This window comes from Carcharhinus amblyrhynchos, chromosome 24 (genome assembly GCF_965287045.1).
Source record: "Carcharhinus amblyrhynchos chromosome 24, sCarAmb.v2.hapA, whole genome shotgun sequence".
Lineage (NCBI taxonomy): Eukaryota > Metazoa > Chordata > Chondrichthyes > Carcharhiniformes > Carcharhinidae > Carcharhinus > Carcharhinus amblyrhynchos.
The window spans coordinates 32,137,929-32,160,561 of NC_137347.1; the positions used below are offsets into that span (position 1 = coordinate 32,137,929).

The following is a 22,633-nucleotide window of genomic DNA, read 5'->3' on the forward strand; positions in this document are numbered from 1 at the left end:
AAGAGGTGATGGGATGAAGGCAGAAGTGTAGGAAATGGGATGGATGCATTCAAGAAAACAAAATGGAATGAAGCCAGATGGGCCACCTGGTATCAACCTAGACACCAGAAACAATCACAGCAAACCCAACCCTGTCAACCCTACAAAGTTCTCTTTACTAATATCTGGGGGCTTATGCCAAAATTGGGAGCGTTGTCTCAAAGAGTAGTAAGCAACAGCCTGATACAATCATAGTCATTGAATCAAACCTTACAGATAATGTCCCAAATGTCACCATCACCGTTCCTGGATATGTCCTGCCCCACCAGAATGAGTAAAAAGTCTGCCAACACTAGGTTTTAGTCCGACCGATTTATTTGATAGTAAACTCACAAGCTTTCGAGGGGACTCCCTCTTCGTCAGGTGAATGGAGAGTTCTGGCCTCGGACAGAGCATATAAAGCACAGAGAGTTTAGAGATTACTGATTAGAATGCGAATCTTTACACCTAACCTGCTGTTCAAGTCCTAAAGTGGCCGACAATGACTCTCCAGACAGTCTGGACACAATACACATCTCTTTAACCTGTGATCAGTGCTCCTTCCACACACATTGTCGGCCACTTTAGGACTTGAACAGCAGGTTAGATATAAAGATTTGCATTCTAATCAGTAATCTCTAAACTCTCTGTGCTTTATATGCTCTGTCCGAGGCCAGAACTCTCCATTCACCTGACGAAGAGGGAATCCCCTCCAAAGCTTGTGAGTTTACTATCAAATAAATCAGTTGGACTAAAACCTGGTGTTGTCAGACGTTTTACTGTGTTTACCCCAGTCCAACGCCAGCACATCCACATCATGACCACCAGAATGATCCAGCAGAGGGGACAGGCACAGTGATATACAATCAAGAGACGGTTGGCCTGGAAGTCCTGAGTGTCGACTCTGGACTCCAAGAAATCTCATGAACTCAAGTCCAACATGGGCAAGGAAACCACCTGCTGATTGCTGCATACTGTCCCTCCTCAGGTGATGAATCAATACTCTTCCATGTTGAACATTACTTGGAGGAATCACTAAGGGTGACAAGGGAGCAGAATGTACTCTGGGTGGGAGACATCAATGTTCATCGCCAAGGGTTCCACCACAGATGGAGCTGACAGTGTACAGCTATTAGACTGGGACTTTGGCAGGTGGTGAGGAAACCGACAAGAGGGAAAAATACCTCACCAACTGCCTGCCAGATGCATAACAGCGTTGCCAGCAGTGACCATCGCACAGTGTTGTGGAGACAAAATCCTGTCTTCATTTTAGGGATATCCTCCATCACATAAATGTGGCAATTCCACTGGCTTTTTTTCTCCATTTACGGATGTGGGCATCACTGTCTAGGCCAGCATTCATTGCCCATCCTTAATTGTCCTTGAATTGAGTGGACTGCTCGGTTATTTCAGAGGTATTTGAGAGTAACCACATTGCTGTGAACCTGAAGTCACACGTAGGCCAGGCCAGATATGGATGGCAGATTTCCTCCCCAAAAGCACATCAGTGAAGCAGATGGGTTTTTATGACAATCGACAATGGTCTCATGGTCATCATTAGATATTTAATTTCTGTTGGCATTACCTTCATGGAATCCCCCACTATCAACATCCTGAGGTTTATCATTGACCAGAAACTGAACTGGACTAACCATATACATACAGTGCCTAAAAGAGCAAGTCAAAGGCTAGGTGTCCTGTGGAGAGTAACTCACCTCCTGACTCCTCACAACACATTCACCATCTGCAAGTCGGGAGTGTGCTGAAATACTCTCCACTTGCCTGGCAAGTCAGAAGTGTGCTGGAATGCTCTCCACTTGCCTGGATAAGTGAAGCTCCAACAACACTCAAGAAGCTTGACAACATCCAGTGCAGAACAGCCTGCTTGATTGCTACTTCTTCCACAAACATCTAATCCCTTCACCATTGACAAATCATGCCAGCAGGGTATACCATCTGCAAGATGCACCGCAGGAACTCGCCAAAGTTCCTTAGGCAGCACAGTCCCAAACAAACCGCTGCCATTTAGAAGAAAAGGGCAGCTGACATCTGGGAACACGGCCTCATGGGGGTTCCCCTCCAAGTCACTCACAATCCTGACATTAGAAATGTATTGCCGTTCCTTCACTGTCTCTGTGTCAAAATCCTGGAATTCTGTCCTTAACAGCATCGTGGGTGTACCTATACTCAGGAACTGCAGCAGATCAAGGCAGATCACCACCACCTTCCCAAGGGTAACTAGAGGTGGGTAATAAATAATGGCCTAGTCAGTGATGCCCACGTCCCCTTGTCAGATACAATGGAGGTGAATCCTAGGTTGAGGAGAAAGGAAGACATATTGGAAGCACAGGTATGGAAGGTGACAATACCAGAACAGAAACAGTGGACATAGAGAAACTAAGAGAATAGATTAGAATTTTAGCAAGATTTTAGGATGTGCAATCAAAGTAACTGAGGGAGTAGATATTGGCTGATGGCTTTACCCAGAAATGGGAATAGAGAAACTGAGGCTGGGACACAAGCGCAAACCTTTCAATTATCATACAATCCCTCCAGTAACGAGCCAGGCGATCAGCATCAAAATTGACAGCAGCTGCCCTCATCAGTTGGATCATTGTTTATTATTCCACCCCAGGTTGAAAACTTGGTAAATAAAAGTGGTGGCACCTACCTCGCTCTGGCTCCTGCTCCAGTAATAAGTTGTAAAGCTCCCCAATATCTGCCTAAGATGATGACGGCACATAGAAATCAATGAAACTTGACTGAGCTCTAATCACTGCTTTCACCATATGGATCAAGTCTTCCTGCCTGTGTCCTGCAGAACAGTCCATTCTTCTGCAGTAATGTTGCAGCTCATACAACCAGATGCGGTTCTTCCAGCAATCAGCCTTGATACAGATTGTATCCCCAGCTGTAGCTCCAGGACAAGGCCTTCAATGTTGACTAAAAATATGAAAGAACAAATTCCAAGTGATAGGCACAGGTGGCAACGTGCAACAACTGTATAACACAGAAATAAATTCATTCAAGCAGGTAAATGGAATTGAGGTACAGTTCAGCTATGATCTAATTCAGGCAACTTCATTTTTTTTCGATCAAGGAGCCATATTTGCATATTACCCTCATTCAATGGATTGACAAGGAAATTTAGGGAAAAAAATGGTTTAGCAGAACAATTAATTGAATTTCACACAAAAATGTTAGGGTTTTAAGGAAAGAAACGATTTCTGATCAAAAATAAAGTATATCTAAGAGCAACAAATAGTTAAATTGAAAAAGTACTAAGTAATACGAAATGACCAATCTGAGAGAGGGTCAGTGAATGTGGGTGGGGGAAATCGATGCGGGTACGTGTTGGTGGTAAGGTAAAGCTGCTATAGTTCTTGATGACTATAGGCTGCCCTCCCCTTTGACAGGGAGAGCTGACTGGTGGTGATTTAACTTGAGGATCACCACATCTCAGACAAGGGGCAACGTTGAGAAGGCAGGACCTCCATGAATACCTCAGCCGGTATGGGAATTGAACTCACTCTGCTGGTATTGCTCTGCATCACAAACCAGCTGTCCAGCCAATTGAGCTAATCTGACCCCATGTGTAATGGTAAGAATGAATGAGGAACCTGAGACTGGCATAAGGCAGACTCACACTCGCTCTCTGATTTGCCCTCTCTCGCTCAAACTCACTCACTCGATCACCCACACAGGGCAGTAAACACTTCAACCCCCCCACCCCCAGCTGGGCTTCTGCAGCATTTCACACACAAACCTCACAGCGAACATTTCTTCAAGGTGGCAAACAAGGAAGTCAGGAATTCCTGGCACCAGATGAGAGGGAATCGCACAGTTTAACAAATGGTCACCACACCAATATTGTACATGCAGCCAAGGAGCCTGCCCCAAGTAAGGTTACCAAAACAAGCAGAGTGCGTATGCCCAGATCAAAGGATGGGCAAAACCAACTCAAAAAAGAGCTAGTCACGTAATTCAAGCCAAAGAAGAGGGACAAGTGCAATTGAAGTGCTCATCACAACCAAGGTGGCCTCAATACAGATACAGCTCCAAGTAAATGGACACCCATTAAACACGGAGGTGGACACAGGTGCAGCAATATCCAACATCAAGGAACATGAATGTAGGTGATTCAACTGGGCATCTTAACACTTAATCTGCGAGATACTGAGGTAAGTTTGGCAACATATACAAAAGAACCACTTTATGTAAACTGGGACTACTGTAACCCCAGTCAATATGGGCAACTGACAGTCTGTCTCCCCTTGGTAGTAGTGGAAAGACCATAATCCAGCCTTTTGACAAGGGACTGATTGCAAAAAATTTGCTTGAATTGACAGCCAATTTTCAAAATGGGTACTGGTAACTGATCCAAGTTGATAGGAAAGTATCCTGAAGTTTTTCAAGCATGCCTTGGAAAGATAAGAGAGGCCAAGACACTGATCTACATAGACACAGATGCCCAACCAAGATATTTTAAAGCCAGGCTGGTCCCATACGCTCTACATGCAAAAGTAGAGACCAAGCTGTGAGATCCTGCTGTGGAGGACTGGGCCCAATATAAAGGGTGCATTCATCATTTTCTTTTTCTAATGACATTGTGATAGATCAAAAGCAGCAGGTCATTTTTCTGACCATGTGTGGTCTGGCAGCATTTGCCATTATTCATAGATTAATCTTCCTGGAAGTACCAGATACCAAAACCTTCCAGGAATTGGTCGACCTAGTGAAGGAATATTATTACCCGAAGCCACCTCTGATACTGAGAAGGTATCATTTTACTCAGCAATCCAGGAAACAGGGGAGTGTGTCATAAATTTCTTAAGGTTGAGACAAATGGAATTTAGGTTGATGCTTATTGAGATGTTAAGAGATCATTTGTTATGTGGGATAAATAATGTGACCAATCAAAAACGCCTGTTGGTGGAAGCCCAACTGGACTGCAAATAGGTGCTAAAGCTGGCTTTATTGTTGGAAGAGGTAGCAAATGGGAAAAATGAGTTGCAAGTTATCCTGATGGAAGTGGACAGCCAAGCCAGTTCAACTTTAGTTTGGGGACCACCATTTGAGTGCAGAAAATTACATAGAGTCATAGACATTTACAGCATAGAAACAGACCCTTCAGCCCAATTTGTCCATGCCACCCGTTTTTTTAATGGGCTAAGCTAGTCTCAATTGCCCGCATTTGGCCCATATCCCTCGATAGCCATCTTACTCATGTAACTATCTAAACATTTTTTAAAAGACAAAATTGTACTCACTTCTACTATTACCTCAGGCAGCTTGTCCCAGACGCTCACCACCCTGTGTGTGGAAGAAATTGCCCCTCTGGACCCTTCTGCATTTCTCCCCTCTCGTCTTAAATCTATGCCCTCTAGTTTTAGACTCCCCTACCTTTGGGAAAAGATGTTGACTATCTAGTTGATCTGTGCCCCTCATTACTTCATAGACCTCCATTAGATCACCCGAAAGCCTCCTAAGCTTCAGAGAAAAATGTCACATCTATCCAGCCTCTCCTTAACTCAAACCATCAAGTTCCAGTAGCATCTTTTCTGCAGTCTTTCTAATTTAATAATATCCTTTCTATAACAGGGTGACCAGAATTGTACACAATATTTCAAATGTGGCCCTACCAATGTCTTGTACAACTTCAACAAGATGTCCCAATTCATGTATTCAGTAGAATCATAGAAATCATAGAAACCCTACAGTACAGAAAGAGGCCATTCAGCCCATAGAGTCTGCACTGACCACAATCCCATCCAGGCCCTACCCCATATACCTTACTCACTAATCCCTCTAACCTACACATCTCGGGACATTAAGGGGCAATTTTAGCACAGCCAATCAACCTAACCCGCACATCTTTGGACTGTGGGGGGAAACCGGAGCATCCCGGAGGAAACCCACACAATCACGAGGAGAATGTGCAAACTCCACTCAGACAGTGACTCAAGATGTGGATATGCTGGCGTTGGACTGGGGTAAACACAGTAAAAAGTCTGACAACACCAGGTTTAAGTCCGACTGATTTATTTGATAGTAAACTCACTAGCTTTTGAGGTTAAGCTCTTCTTCAGGTGAATGGAGAGTTCTGGCCTCAGACAGAGCATATAAAGCACAGACAGTTTACAGATTACTGATTAGAATGCGAATCTTTACACCTAACCTGCTGTTCAAGTCCTAAAGTGGCTGACAATGTGAGTGGAAGGAGCACTGATCACAGGTTAAAGAGATGTGTATTTTGTCTCCAGACAGTACAGTAAGTGAGGTTTTGCAAACCCAGGCAAGTCACGGGGGTTACAGATAGTGCGACATGAACCCAAGATCCCTGTTGAAACCGTCCTCGTGTGCAGAACTTGGCTATCAGTCTCTGCTCAGTGACTCTGCGCTGTCGTGTGTCGTAAAGGCTGCCTTGGAGAATGCTTATCCGAAGGTCAGAAGCTGAATGCCCGTGACCACTGAAGTGTTCACCAACAGGAAGGGAACAGTCTTGCCTGGTGATTGTCGAGCGACGTTCATTCATCCGTTGTCGTAACGTCTGCATGGTCTCCCTAACATACGTTGCAAGAAGGGATGTCCCGAAGCATGGTATCAGGTAGACAACGTTGGCCGAGTTGCAAGGGTATTTACCGTGTATCTGGTGGATGATATTCTCCCGTGTGATGATGTCATCCACGTCGATGATCCGGCATGTCTTGCAGAGGTTGCTGTGGCAGGGTTGTGGGGTATTGTGGTCACTGTTCTTCTGAAGGCTGGGTAGTTTGCTGTGAACAATGGTCTGTTTGAGGTTGCGTGGTTGTCTGAAGGCAAATCATGAAGACGAACATCTCGCCAGGGCCATCCCCACACCCCCACTACTTGCCTTCAGACAACCACGCAACCTCAAACAGACCATTATTCGCAGCAAACTACCCAGCCTTCAGAAGAACAGTGACCACAATACCACACAACCCTGCCACAGCAACCTCTGCAAGACATGCCAGATCATCGACATGGATGACATCATCACATGGGAGAATACCATCCACCAGGTACACGGTAAATACCCTTGCAACTCGGCCAACGTTGTCTACCTGATACGTTGCAAGAAAGGATGTCCCGAAGCATGGTATCTTAGGGAGACCATGCAGACGCTACGACAACGGATGAATGAACGTCGCTCGACAATCACCAGGCAAGACTGTTCCCTTCCTGTTGGCGAACACTTCAGTGGTCACGGGCATTCAGCTTCTGACCTTCGGATAAGCATTCTCCAAGGCAGCCTTCACGACACACGACAGCGCAGAGTCGGTGAGCAGAGACTGATAGCCAAGTTCCGCGCACGAGGACGGTTTCAACAGGGATCTTGGGTTCATGTCGCACTATCTGTAACCCCCGCGATTTGCCTGGGTTTGCAAAACCTCACTTACTGTACTGTCTGGAGACAAAATACATCTCTTTAACCTGTGATCAGTGCTCCTTCCACTCACATTGTCAGCCACTTTAGGACTTGAACAGCAGGGTAGGTGTAAAGATTCACATTCTAATCAGCAATCTATAAACTGTCTGTGCTTTATATGCTCTGTCTGAGGCCAGAACACTCTATTCACCTGAAGAAGAGTTTAACCTCGAAAGCTTGTGAGTTTACTATCAAATAAATCAGTTGGACTTAAACCTGGTGTTGTCAGACTTTTTACAGTAACTCAAGCCAGGAACCAAACCCAGGTCCCTGGAGCTGTGAAGCAGCAGTGCTAACCGCAGAGCTACATGCCGCCCAATGTTCTGACCAATGACATAGCCATTCTCAGAAAGGATCTGGATACAAGTGAACACAGTGTCTGTCCTCAGGACAGCCCCAAAACAAAGCCAAGCTTTGACCAGATAGTCAACAGTTCCTTCAGAACCCAGCCTGACAAGACATTGCAATTGTGGTCAGCATGCAGAGTTGCACCAGCAAAATAAGTTTTCAAGACCTAGATTTAGGAAAAAGACATGTAGATCAGTATCCAGGAGAATTCACATCCTGGAAAGTCCATCTACATTTGACGAGGAACAATGCCCAAATTGGAACAAATTAAGATAACCACAAGATTAAATGGAGGTTGATACCAGCCCAGCCATATCCATGATAGGAGAATCAGTGTTCAGTAAAATTCATACTGGACTCCACCCCATTACCGTAATCAATCTGAGAATGTGTACAGAGGAACCTCAGAGTTGTGGGTACAACCTTTGTTCCTATCTCTTATGAAAACCAATTGGTTAGGCTACCATGGCAATGCAGGTCTCAGGCCCGAGCCTAAGGAGAAAACTGACAGAGAAATCACTTAGATTGAGTAAACATCTTCCAGTTAGAAAATAGGCGCTTGATTGATTGAGCTCAAATACATGGACATTTTCCAAGATGGGCTAGGAACCATAGAAGGAGCCAAAGCAACATTACATGTCATTCAGAACACAGTCCTGCAATTTTGCTGGGCCTGCCCATGGACAAGTAACATAAAACAAGTCCAGTATGCAGAATAGACAGGAGTCACAGAAATCCCCTGCACCCCATTACATGGTTTACTCAGGTGGCAATTTACCTGGATGACATTTTTATTGCAGGTAAATCAAGAGCACAATACCTCCAGAATCTGGAAGATGTTCTTAGTCATTTTTCAAGAGTTGGCTTGTAGTTGAGGGAAATGCTCCTTCCTGGTACCTCAAATGACCCACCTGGGATCAGGTCTACATCCTTGTGGAGGACCAGGTGTGGGCAATTAAAGAGGCTTCCACCTCAATCCGGAAGTTATGGCTGTTTTTAGGCTTGTTGACATAATATGGAAAATGTATACCAAATCGAGCCTCTATCCTGGTTCCACTATGTAAACTGCTAAAGGATCACACTTGGTTCATCTGTCAAGGCCAAATTTTAAGAAAATAAAACAACAGCTGTCATTGTCAAGTGCAAACCTAATGCTTGGAGTGAAGAAATTTCATCAATACTTTTTTTATGAGCGGAAATACAGGTTCAGGACTACTGAGGAGACAAAACAATGCCATTGATAGCATTGGCTCAGATCCAGCAGTGGGCATTATTATTGGCAGCTTACAACTATTAGTTGGAGCACTGTCTAAGAGGTCGAGTGGCAAACACAGATGCTTAAGTAGACTATCTTTAGCAGACAACTCATAGATGGTACCCCAAGTAGAAGAGATGGTAATGACTATGAATTTTCTGGCTACCCACTCAATGGCTGCATATAATAATATACGTCTTTGGACACAAAAGGACCCTGTACTGGCAAAAGTTAAACACATAGTACTGACAGGATAAACGGAAAAGCCAATACAGCCCCAATTCTACCCTTTATTGCAGCAGGTTTTTCTGAGTCAGGGCTGCTGCGCCATACTGGTTGAACGACATCACGGCGGCCCAAGAGTCCAAAATGAAGATGTTGTCCAGGAGCTACGTTTGGTGGCTTGGAATGGGCACGGACATAGCAGAGCTTGTGGGTCGGTGCCAAAAATGTCAGCAAGGACAAATACTGCTACCGACAGCTCACCTATGCACATGGGTGTGGCCAGGTAGACCATGGGCTGCATATGGATTATGTTCTTGGTCATGGTAGATGCCCACTCCACATGGATGGACATATATACGGTGCATTTGGTAAACACAACAATAATGGTAGAGCAACTTCACACCTCACTTGCAACACATGGCATCCCAGAAATGCTGGTCTCTGACAATGCACCTGCTTTAGCCAGCTAGAAATTCACCCAGTTCACAAAGTGGACTGGAACTCGACATATCAGATTAGCACTGTACCATCCAGTGTCTAACAACCTAGTGAACAGTGGGCCAGACTTTAAAAGTTGGGTTAAAAAAAGCACAAGCAGCATCAATGCACCCCACCCCCTTCCACGCCACTACAGGAATACCACCCACAGAATTGTTCATAGGCAGATAACTCTACACCAGATTAAGGTTTGCTATTCCCAGACTAAGGGGAGGCGCAAATGATCCTGCATGGTTACCTGGAACACCATACTAGGTGAGGCCATCCTGAAAACATGTGGATAAGGTGAGTGCCTTGATCACAGTTCAACCCTACTGCTTAGAGGGACGCAAACAGAAGAGTCCTCCCAGATCAGCCAGCCCTACGTCTCCATCTGGAGTCCAAAATGGGCATTACAGATGAAGCCACGGCTACTCCCTTACTGCCTGAGGAACAGGGGCAAACTAGAACTCCAGCACCTCCCATATCAGATGCCAAGTTGGAGGATCCGGATCCAGCATTGAAATGTTAGAGACCCATGAGGTGAATAATGGGGGTGTTATTTTCTTAATTGATTGTTAAGTATATCTTTATAATTTGCAATTGAGATGGCATTTTCTCTTGAATAATGTAACTTTTTTATTTACATTTTGTAGCTGTTTTGTAATAAAAAGACCATCCCTCACTGGGTGGGCAGGCAATTATGACCTCAATCAGGGAGTCTCAACTGTATATATAAAACTGGAAATGCCAGGTCTTCTGGCATTCTAGATTCTGACACTGTACCAGAAGCACTCTATAACGGAATAGAGTTTGTAAATAAAGGGAATCTGGTAACGAGACACCGGCTTCTGAAGAGTTATTTCAACCACCAGATGAAGAATGGTATGGCAAAGAGTCTACAAATGCCCGCTTAGGTGAGATGCCAATGAAGTCTCTTTATAATGAGAATTGATCTGGATCTGCAAGCAAACTGCCAGCAAGAAGGCCCCCAGACATTTGGGGAGGTTCAACCACACTTACATTTCTACCTACCAAAAACATCTGGGACTATGGAGATAGTGCTAGAAAATGGTGTTGAAGTAGAAGATCGGCTATGATATGACCTGCTGCTGCTCCTATATTTGATTATATTATCTCTGGTCAACTACACCCTTCAGTGAGGATCCACCGTCAACAGGACCAGAAGATCCTACTGGCATGAACAGCCGGAGAATTCCAGCCCTTATTCTTTTTCTTCCTCTAACATTCTTTCCATTAAATTGTATCAGCCAGCTCATCATCCTGAACAATTTTACAATTCTCCTTCTTTGTCAAATCCTATCAGAGCTCTTCTGAAACATTCCTAATCAAATGCCACCTGAAATTGCAACACCCTGGATCAACAATTATTAATATTCAGTTCATTTATATCAAACCTTTATTAAATTTGTCAAACTACATTTGGGTTGGCTGTCAATCTCAAATTATCAATACTCAGGATAGAATTTTTATTGCAATGAGGTTAGAAAATCCTGGTCTAACTATTTACCCAGCTAATTGGTCAAGAGTTATCCTTTCTCTCTCTTTCCCCCCAGTCCACCAAAGGGAGAGAGGGAGAAGAGAGAGGCTATACATTAGCTACTCCTTTGTTTCATGGCACATTTTGCATTTTAAACCAACTAGAAAAATTGTGGTTAGTCAGACTTCTTCGGCCGAGGGCTCATAACATCGCAGCCTGATGAACTATCCATGCTAAATTCAACCATTTTAATCAAAAATAATGTTTTTTCTATAATGTGGGTATTTACTTGGAACTAAAATGTGTCCATCTTACAGTGCACCCACTATTAAAATGTCACATCTGTACAGAATATTCTCAGCTTCCTGCCCACACTTCTATTAATTTGTGTGGGCAACGCTTGCAAGTCAAGTGCACGTTTCTTGGCCATCCCTAGGTATATAAGGGGCCACACTTAATGCAGGTTCATAGGGAGGACAGAGTAGACAGGGTAACAATCTCTCAAAGTGAGTCTTAATAACACTTGGTGATTTTCTGGTGACAACTCACAGTTCTCAGTTCTCCCATTCCGTTCCCACAAATTCAATTACACACACATAGTTGTATTTGGACCACTCATTGTGTACACTGAACACTTGATCAGAGCACAAACCTCACCTAATAAGTAGGAGGATCACATTAAGAAGACGAACAGTTCATGTTGCGGTACAATTAATTGGTTCTACTGAGTTTGAGAGGCAGTAGCTCCTGTAACAGAACATTCATAGCAATTTACAACTTACACCTGTAAAATATCCTAAAGCACTTCACAGGTGAATTATCAAACAATTTGAAATCTAGCAACAGGTTTAAAATCAGGTACCAAGCTGTGGCTACAATTCTTGGCACAACTCTAAGCCTTTTTTTAATCCACAGCTGGAGAGGTGTTGGGAGGCCATGTCCTCTATCCTCTGCCCCATCCCCAGCTGCTGCTGGCATTTAACTTGTGGGGGAAAAAACACCACACCAAATGTACAGCCTGGCAACTTTTACAATTCAGGCTAGTGCCTGGATACCCCCACATCCCAGGGTCTTCCCACCCAAGTGTTTTTTCTCCAGCTTGCCTCTTTCTTTCTCTCCCCCCCACCCCCACCCCCACCCCCCTCCACCAGGGTCAGCCAACCTTGTTCTGACAAGAACACTCATTGCATCTAGCTCCACTGAATATTGTCTTTGAATGCAGGCCCAACAATGGCCAGCACTCCTAATGATGGCTATGGAGTGAATAAGCATACACCCCCCTTCCCCACTTTAAATCTAGCCCTTTCTGTTTCAAATCATTGTTCTCACTGTTAAACTGTTTCCGTCAGAACAGATTCTGCTGAGCATGGGGCAAGTACTGCAGTAGTTTTGATTTGAATGAGGTCTTGGGTTCACCATTGGCTTTTCCAAGAAGGGTACCAAGAAATGCAGAAAAAATTGGCAGCACAGGGTGGCAAGAGGTGGGGGAAGTTCTAGGAAAAGTTACTCCATCCACAAACTGGTGAAGCAGATTAACACCAGCATCTCCTCCAAGGTTATGAATATTAAGGATTCTGTAAGTAACATTTTTGAGCATATCGTGGGTGAGGTTCTCCGCTGCCTCATTACTGCAAGTGACACACAAATCAATTCACAGGAGACTGCCATGTACCTGTTACTGCCCAGGGAACTGATCAATCACCAGGTCCGAGGAGGCAACTGCAGTGACCAAAGCTACTTAATATGGGGTGGGGAGGCTGTGCTTCGTATACATCAGTGGGCGCAAAACCCTACAAGAACTGGGAAACAAGATTCTTGGCGGCGAGGTGTCAATTCCGACGCCTCAGCCCCTCAGTGAGGCACAAGCTGCCCAGATTTTCTGTGCAAAATCTGAAAACTCGGGCTGTGCATCTTGACAAATTTTGGTAAAAGTTCACTCAAGGTGCTGGAAAAACAGACCCGGCTTTATTTTTATTTATATTTCTTCCACCCGCCGCCCCTTGTGACGCCCACTGTCTAGAATCGGAGCTTTTACTCATCATGCTTACTCAGATTTTTATGATGGACAATCGGCGGGTGAGAAATTTCGGTGTCAGTGGGACCTCCATAAAACGGGCCGAGCCCCGATCCATCCGTCCCACCCGCTCTGACCCTCAATCCCGCATCATCGCTCTCAGGACCCGATATTCGGTCTCCAACTCCTGGATCAGGATCTCGGTCCGACACCTAATCCGGCTCCCGGTCTGGGTCAGGGCCCGAATCCCGCCCACGCTCCGGGTCTGACCCTCAGTCCCGCTCTGGGAATGGATGTCGCTGTCGCTCGGGGCCGGCCTCACTTTCTCCATCCTGCTCTTGCTCCCGGCACTTGTTCCCGCGGTCCCTCTCCCTCAGGGCCATGGTCAGGGTCCCGCCATCGTCTGTTCAAAACGCTGCCTCCTGCCCCTGCCCTCGCTGCCCCCGCCCCGCCCCTCGCCTCCCTGCCCCCTCGCTGCCCCCGCTCTGCCCCCTCGCCGCCCCTCCCCTCGCTGCCCCCGCCCCGCCCCTCCCCTCCCCTCCCCGCTCTGCCCCCTCGCCGCCTCGCCGCCCCGCCCCTCCCCTCCCCTCGCCGCCCCGCCCCTCCCCTCGCTGCCCCCGCCCCTCACCGCGCTGCCCCCGCCCCTCCCCGCTCTGCCCCCTCGCCGCCCCGCCCCTCCCCTCCCCGCTCTGCCCCCTCGCCGCCCCTCCCCTCCCCGCGCTGCCCCCGCCCCTCCCCGCGCTGCCCCCGCCCCGCCCCTCCCATCCCTTCGCTGCCCTCATCCCGGCTCCTCGCCGCCCTCACCCGGAGGGGAACAGGATTTTGTTTTGTGTTTATGTCCAATTCAATCCAATCTAAGTCCAATTCAAAGTCCCAGCAAGTTGAGACATTCTCGATCCAAGCTGACAAGACAGGGCTCACCACTTCCCATCTTGGGCTTGATCTACATGATCCATGTGGGCTGCAGGGTACCACAGTGGTTAGCACTGCTGCTTCACTGCTCCAGGGTCCTGGGTTGGTTTGCTGGCTTGGGTTACTGTCTGTGTGGAGTTTGCATATTCTCCCTGTGTCTGTGTGGGTTTCCTCTGGGTTTTCTGGTTTCCTCCCACAGTCCAAAGATGTGCAGGTTAGGTTGATTGGCCATGCTAAGAAATTGCCCTTTAGTGTCCAGGGATGCGTAAATTAGGGGGATTAGTGGGTATGATATGGGGATAGGGCCTGGGTGGGATTGTGTTCGGTGCAGACTAGATGGATTCTGCACTGTAGGGTTCTAAGTTTATTGGAGCAGGCATTGCACCCTCTCCAAGGCTTGATCTGATTTGCATCTTAGCCTAGATGCCGCTTAAAACATTGCTTCAGATGAAGTCTCAGTGTAATCTCATGACTTCAACCAAGTGCAGGACAGCAAAATGACACTTGATCTTAGCCAAAAGACCAAGAAGCAGAACAGAACAGGAAACATCTTACCTTCACAGGCTGGGAGTCATTTTGCCAACGCGTTTATTGGCCAGTTCTGCTGGTAGTCAAGAGATAAGAAATTAAGAGCAGGAGCCATTTATGTATTGATGCATCTTCACCAGTTAATAAGTTACTGGCTGATCTGATGTAGCCTTTGACCAGGACTCTCCTCTGACCTCTCCGGTAGTTGGCATTCTCCAGTACTGCTGCTGTGAATGGAGATTTGGCTGTGTGCCAAATTCTTCATTCTCATTTGGACTGATGGTGGAGCATATGAGATTGCAGAATTCCAGGCTTTATTCTTCATTCCTGCCTGGGCCCCCTAACCCTTGATTCCCTTTTGTCACAGTCAGCCTTGAAAAGATTCAATGACCCAGCCCTGGCTGGTGGAAAGAATTCCAAATGCTAATGACTACCTGATAGAAGAAATTCTTCCTCATCTTTGAAACTATGGATTTCACCACCCACCCCCCCCCCCACCCCCGCAACCCCCCACAACCCTGCCAGGCTTCCACTGAATCTTATCAGATCATCTCTCATTCTGCTAAGCCAGGCTTGTCTAATATACGGGCCACGGGCTGGAACTTGACCCACGACTGCTGGAATTCTTAAGCCTTCACACCCATGCCACTGCTGCCAGTGAGAAAGGAGAATTTGGTACTCAGCCAAATCTCCATTGCAACAGTGGGACCAGAAAATCTAGTTGCAGGCGAGGTTGGAGAATCCTGCCTGACATTCTCAATCCAGGTCACCAACATTGTCGAAGAACAACAAAAGTTGGAATTGTCTAAAGCTGATCATTCAATCATAGCTCGTTTCTCCCTGCATTCACATGTGATTGGATAAGCAGCAAAAACATTGAGGAGGTGTGGAATGTGCCCCACAAAACCACAAACACCAAGGTGGCCACGACTGGCACTAGTCCCACTCTCAAACTCCAGGCCCCACAGGAAGGGTCTGGATCAGGCAGGCCATTGTTTGGGGAGTGCTCAGGAAGGGCGGCCATCGATGAGCAAGAAGACCTGGGAAGGAAAGCCAAGAGTGCTAAGGCAAGCCCACAACCCTTCAGCAATAACATTCTCGGCTCTGAAGCTAAGCCCAACATTAGGTCTGACAATAAACTGCAGCTCATGGTCCATCCCACCCCTCCCCCTGCCCACCCGCCATGAGAACTGTAGAGGGCAGGTGGGGGGGCAGACCATGGAAAGGTCTGTTTACCTCGAGCCGGATTTTCTGGTTTTGGGGCAAGTGTGGCAAGTGGGCGGCATGGTAGCACAGTGGTTGGCACTGCTGCTTCACAGCTCCAGGGACCTGAGTTTGATTCCCGGCTTGGGTCACTGGCTGTGTGGGGTTTGCACATTCTCCCCGTGTCTGCGTGGGTTTCCTCCAGGTGCTTCAGTTTCCTCCCACAGTCCAAAGATGTGCGGGTTAGGTTAATTGGCCATGCTAAATTGCCCCTTAGTCCCAGGTTGCGTAGGTTAGAGGGATCATCTGGTAATATATGGGGATAGGGCCTGGGTAGGATTGTGGTTGATGCAGACTTGATGGGCTGAATGGCCTCTTCCTGCACTGTATTTCTATGATGATGAATTCCCGCACCCAGGGTTTGTTGTGGCAGTATAGATAGCCCAAAGCCCTTCATCTTTAATGGGGAAAGCATCAAAACTCTGGAAAACAGAATAATGGGAGGAGAAAGATGTCATGGAAAGGGAGCCTCTGAAGATATGGAGGTGTCTGTGGCCCCTTAGCTCCTAAAAAGACCACCATCTCTTGGGAGGGGAAGACTTTACAAGTGGTTTGTTTTGCCCCAAAGAAAAACGTGGTATCTCCACTGCCGTAGTCCCTGGGCGTGAGCACTTTGGAATCTAGTATGGATGCAGCCCCAGAGGGTATACCCTGCCAAGAAGGTTGCAGCCCCCAAATGTTAACAGGCCCACCCAGGAAGTCCAGCAGCATGCTAGGCAGAGTTGCTGGGAGTCAATGATGAAGGCTCCCTCCTGGGAGTATAGAGAGGCTCCCAGTTAAAGACAGGGCTGCAAGGTGCAGGCTTGGAGACATCAGTTAGTGAGAAGCCAAACATCTGAAGTGATAAGCTTGGTGATACCTTAATACAGCCTGTGAAGAAGTGTTCTGTTGGCATGGTTGGGTACCTGAGAGATTACATGGAAGCTTGAGTAGACATGATGACCCTGGCAGTTCCTGAATGTGGATTCTTGGTGTAGGTATCCGAGAGAGAGCTTTTTCTTTTCGGAAGAACATTCCAAGACATGTTCTTCGAGTGGAGATTTAAAAACAATCCAGTGAGATAAGTGGCTCACAGTGTGGCAAGCATCCATGGGGAGTGGTATCTGTCACTTCATTTCAGAGTGTGGGATGTCTGACCACATTTCACCAATTGGTTTACATGGACTGTGTACTTACTGAATTTATAGATAAAGTAACTTGTATTATCTTTACAACAAATCAGTAAAGTTCTTGCTGGAGTGAAGAATTAGTGTCTTATAAGTTAAGTTTGTTTTAATAAATATTTTCTTTTTGTTGCAGGTTCATTGGCAATCCTGTGACTGTATTCATCTATGTCTGAAGCTGGGTTCCATCCTGGGAACTGACTTGTCCAGTAGCAACGTAGCAAATGTCTAAAAGGCTGGCTGCATGACACGCAGAGAGAAAGCAGGACAGTAAGCCCAAGTATCTTAAGTGTAAAAGCATAATAATTATTGCATTGCAAGATGACCAAGCCTGAGTATTAACAGTGCCTGTTACTGTTGCCTCTAAGTACTTCATACCCTCTAATATTTCTACAAGTCATGCTCATTCAATCAGTTGGCCTTTATCACTTAATGGTCACCAATGTCAGCTGCCCATATTCACCCAAGTTAAGGTGAGGGGTTGAATCCCTGAGTGCCTTGGTTTTGAAGGTGGGGTGCAGAGCATCAGGAGGGACAGGGTAAAGCCTCACAGCTGCAACCACCCAACTAACCTAAGGGATCCAACAGCCCTCCAGGTTAACATGGATTCCACGTGTCACCATGCTCCACTTTTGATGTGAAGGGAGGGGCCAACAAATCGGGAGGCTGTGGGCAACTATGAAGGGGCACAAGGCAGTGATGGTTGCCGGTAAAGCAGTGATGAGCAGCAGAGAATTGAGGCAGCCCAGGCCACTGGAAACTTGAGTACAGTTATCAGCCTCCAGTCTCATGAGGACATAGGGGTGTTCGGAAGAATTGAAGAATGGATCACCTAAATGATCCACCTCCTTGCTTTCCTCCCAGGTTACTGATTTGTCTCAGTGTAGAGCTGGCAATTATTCTACTTACAGCAGTGGAGGCAGGCATACCACACTGACTCAGAAGCTCACCTCAGAGTGGAGCATATGCTACTTATTTATCAGGCCAAGAAATAGGTCACAGATGTTAGACAAGGAGATCTTAGTTTACAGTACCTGCGTGTCCCTTCTGGAGCTGTTGAAGACCCACATGCTGCTAAAATTCCAAAGAAAGGTACAGCACAGGAACCGGCCTTTCAGCCATCCAAGCCTGTGACGATCATGATGCCCTAAATTAAAAAAAACCTCTGCCCTTACTAGGTCCATATCTCTCTATTCTCTCCCCATTCATGTACCCTTCCAGATGCCTCTTAAATGTTGCTAATGTGTTGACTTCCATCACCTCCTATGGCAGCATGTTCCAGGCACCCACCACTCTCTGCGTGAAAACCTTCCCCTGCACAACTCCTTTAAACTTTCCTCCTGTCACCTTGAGCCTGTGCCCCCTTGTAGTTGACACTTTCACCCTTGGAAAAAGTCTCTGACTATCCACCCTGTCTATGTCTCTCATAATTTTGTAGACCCACAGCCTCCGTCTTTCCAGTGAAAACAATCCTAGACTATTCAATCTCACCTCCTAGCCAAAGCCCTGGTGAACCTTCTTTGCACTCTCTCCAGAACTTTCATGTCTGGTAGTGTGGTGACCAGAACTACACTCAATACTCCAAATGCGGCCGAGCTAAGATTTTATATAGCTGCAATATGATATCCCAACTTTTGTACTCCGTGCCCTGGCTGATGCAGGCAAGATGCCATATGCTTTCTTAATCAGCTTGGCCACCTGTGTTGTGAAACTGTGGACCTGCACGTCCAGATTCCACTGTATGTTAATGTTCCTAAGGGTTCTACCGCTTGAAGTATAATTCACACCTAATTTTGATCCTCCAAAATACATCATGTCACATTTGACTGAACTGAACTTCATCTGCCATTTCTGTGCTGAAGTCTCCAATCTATCCTGTTGTATCCTCTGACAATTCCTGGCACCAGCAACAGCTCCACCAATCTTCGTGTCATCCGCAAATCAGACCCCCCGACATTTTCCTCCAGATCATTTATATATACTACAAATAACAGAGGTCCCACCACTGATCCCTGCAGAACACCACTAACTACTACAGATCTCCATTCTGGAAAAACATCCTTCCACCACTACTCTCTGGGGTCGATTCTCGCACCCTGCCATGCTAATTTTCTAGCACAGCTGGGCATGCATGGGATTCGCGTATGCGCTCCCACCTTAAGTGCATCTCCCAGTGCCGGATATTGGGCATTGTCAGATCTGCACTGGAAACCGGCGGGAAGACCAGGTAAGTCATTTAAAATATTTCAAATCTGTTTTAAATGTAATTAGTGGGCCCGGGACTAGAATTCTCCAGGCCAGCTAGCCTCTTTTCCCTGCCCCACCCCACCCCCTGCCACCCAGCCAGGAGCATTTCACTCCAGCAGGGTTTACAGTAGGTTCCCACTTTCAGGGAACTATCAGGATGACCCCTGTGGAGTGAATCTGGGACCTTCCAGGGGAGCGGGTGGCAGAGAGGTGCCTCCAGGACATGGGCACCTCAGCAGTGCTAGCCTGTGCCCTGGCATTGCCCATGGGGCAGAGTGCCCTGCCTAGGGGTACCTTGGCACTGCCCAGTGGGCATCAGGCAGTGCCAAAGGGTGGGGCCTATGGGGGCAGGCCCTAGGGGTGATTGGTGGGGATGGGGGGCCCGCTGCCACTGTCATTGGGATCGGTTGGGGCAGGAGGGAGGCCAGCAATCAGACCGGGTGGGGATGGGGGAGGGAGAGTATCAGTGGGCTGGGGGACTGAGGTTGGAGATCAGGGTAGGCTGGGGGAGGGGGTAGTCTGCCTGCTGGGGTTCAGCACTGTCTGGGATGGAGTCGGGACTACTGTGGAGGGAGGGGCTGGGGCACTCTGGAACAGGGGGGAGGCATTGGGGCTGGGCCCAGGATTGGTCGGGGGGGGGGGGGGGGGGGGTGCTGCAATCAGGCCATCGGGGGGGTTGGGAGGCACTTTGCAAGGTCTGAGGCTGGCTGGCCTACAATTCCCTGCATTATCCCTGCTTCCTTTCTTAAACAAGACAACAACATTGGCTATTCTCCAGTCCTCTGGAATCTCAGCTGTGGTCAAAGAGGATGTGAAGATATCTGTTAAGACTCCAGCTATTTCTTCCCCTGCCTTCCTCTGTAACCAGGAATAGATCCTGTCTGGCCCCAGGGACTTATCAATCTTAATGCAATTTAGCATACTCAACACTTCCTCCTTCGTTATATTAATATTCTCTACAGCGTTCATACAAAGTACTCATTAAGGATCTCATCTACTTGCTGTGGCTCCACACATAACTTCACTCCATTGTCTTCCATCTGAACAAAGACAGCACTCCTGCAACGTCCTTGTCGATCTAGCACTATGTGGAGAGCACTCACTCCATGTGCCCATGAAGATCACGGCAGCCCTAAACATCTACGCAACTGTTATTCCAAAGCTCAATCAGATCTCTCAATCATCAGCCCACAAGTACATCCGCGAGATCACAGATGCTCTGTAGGCCTGGATCCACGACTTCATCCATTTTGATCTCGACCAAGCACACCAAGATGCTCAGGCTGCCTCTGCCCAGGAAACTATCAGTGGGACACATGGCCTTCATCAATTGTAAGGGACTCCACTCCCTGAATGCCCAACTTGTCTATGAAAAGTGGCTGAGCAAACATCATGCACAAAGCGTGCATTACAACTATATTCTGGGATCCCATCCCTGGGCTACTTATGAAGGTCATGGCTGATGCCAGTACCGAGAAATGAGGCTAATGTGGAGTCCCATTATGATGAGGCTCTCAGTGCCACCCAAGCAGTAATCGAATGGTGCATGGGCTGCTGAAGATGCATTTCTGATGCCTTGACTGGTCTGGGGGTGTACTTCAGTGTAGCCCCATTGGATGTCCCACATTGTCATTGTCTGCTGTGTCCTTCATAACCTGGCACAGCAGCAGGGGAACATGCTGGAGAAAGAGAAACATGCTGTTTCCTCAGCTCAGGGAGGAATTTCTCCAGAGGCATTGCATCTCGCTGGGGCACAGCTGTGTCCCAGAAACCAAAAGACCTTTGACTTCCCGATCTGGAACATTCCTGACTCCATCTGCTGTGTGGTGTTCACGTTCTACTAAGATCACACACCGAGGTGTGTCTCTGTGATGATTCAGGTGATAACTGTGACTCCTCTTCAAAGTCTTCCTTTGAAATCTCAGGTGCTGTGGAGGGTTGCAGTGGGTCTATAGCAATTGGCAAATGTGTGCATTTGTGCCTAGACTCAGTTCTGGCAAGGTATGGAGGAAGATGCTGGGAGGTTGGGTGGCTGCAAGGTGACAGCAACCGGATTAAGGGTGACATGTCGGGATGAGGGATGGGAGTGATATCAGGGCGAGTAACCTCTCACTCCCTTATTAATTACGCATCAAGCATTTGTCTAGATCTAATCTGAAAAATACTCAAAGCCCTCTGACAAGAGATTTCTCCTCATCTCTCAAATTTTACCACCCCACTTCATGGGCATTGGGAGCCCTTGAAGCATGGACATGCATGCACTCACCTGAGCGACTGGCTTTTAGGAATGGCTTGCCCATCCAGCAGACAGATGGCAGGGTAACCAGAGTGATCTTGATGGAGTTGGGATCCAACCACATATGCAAGCCCAAGGGGGTTAGATTACTAGGTTATCCTGCTGCTAGGTTACTGGTTAACAGCTTAGCCTATTGCCAGGCTACCCAGGCACCAGTTTATCTTATTGCCAGTTTATCCAGTCACTAGGTTATCCTGTTACCAGATTACCAGTTACAAGGTTATCCTGTTACCAGGTTACCCAGGTGCCAGGTTATCCAGTTACCAGGTTATCCTGTTGTCAGTTTATCCTGTTGCCAGCTTACCCAGGTGCCAGTTTATCTAGTCACTAGGTTATCCTGTTGCCAAGTTACCTAGATGCCAGGTTACCCTGTTGCTAGGTTACCAGTTGCCAGTTTATCCTGTTGCCAGGTTACAGTTACTAGGTTATCCTGTCACCAGGTTATTCTGTTGCCAGGTTACCCCAGGTGCCAGTTTATCTAGTTACTAGGTTATCACGTTGCCAGATTACTCAATGCCAGGTTATCCAGTTACTAGGTTATCCTGTTGCCAAGTTACCCAGGTGCCAGATTATTTGTTGCTAGGTTACTGGTTACCAGGTTATCCTGTTGCCAGGTTACTCAGGTGCCAGTTTATCCTATTGTCAGGTTATCCTGCTGCCAGGTTACCGTTTGCCGAGTTACTCTCAGCTGATGGAGTGGATGTGGGCCGGGCTCCGGAGACACCGTTATTGCGAGCTGCTGAGGGCAGGATGGCGGTGCCGGATCCCCGGTACCTGAAGCGGCAGAGCAGCGCTGAAGGGAGCTTGCTGGACTCCTGGCTTCTCGTCTGCCGACCTCACCCTCTTAAAGCCGGTGACCGAGGGGCTGCTGCAGGTACAAGGTAGTGGGGAGCCCAGGGTCGGGCCTGGACCTGTCCTGTGTCCGAGGGAAGGTGA

General features: G+C 47.3%; 1 long non-coding RNA gene across 1 annotated transcript in view; it reads right to left on the reverse strand.

Moving 5' to 3' along the window:
- The window catches only part of LOC145357858 (uncharacterized), a 28,017-nt gene extending 14,342 nt beyond the window's left edge, over positions 1-13,675 (reverse strand). Inside the window, exons 1-2 of the long non-coding RNA XR_013889376.1 lie at positions 13,323-13,675; positions 2,690-2,961 (exon numbers count right to left, since the gene is read on the reverse strand). This is a non-coding gene — a long non-coding RNA (uncharacterized LOC145357858). The remainder of the gene's footprint in view (positions 1-2,689; positions 2,962-13,322) is intronic.
- Between the last annotated feature and the right edge of the window lie 8,958 nt (positions 13,676-22,633).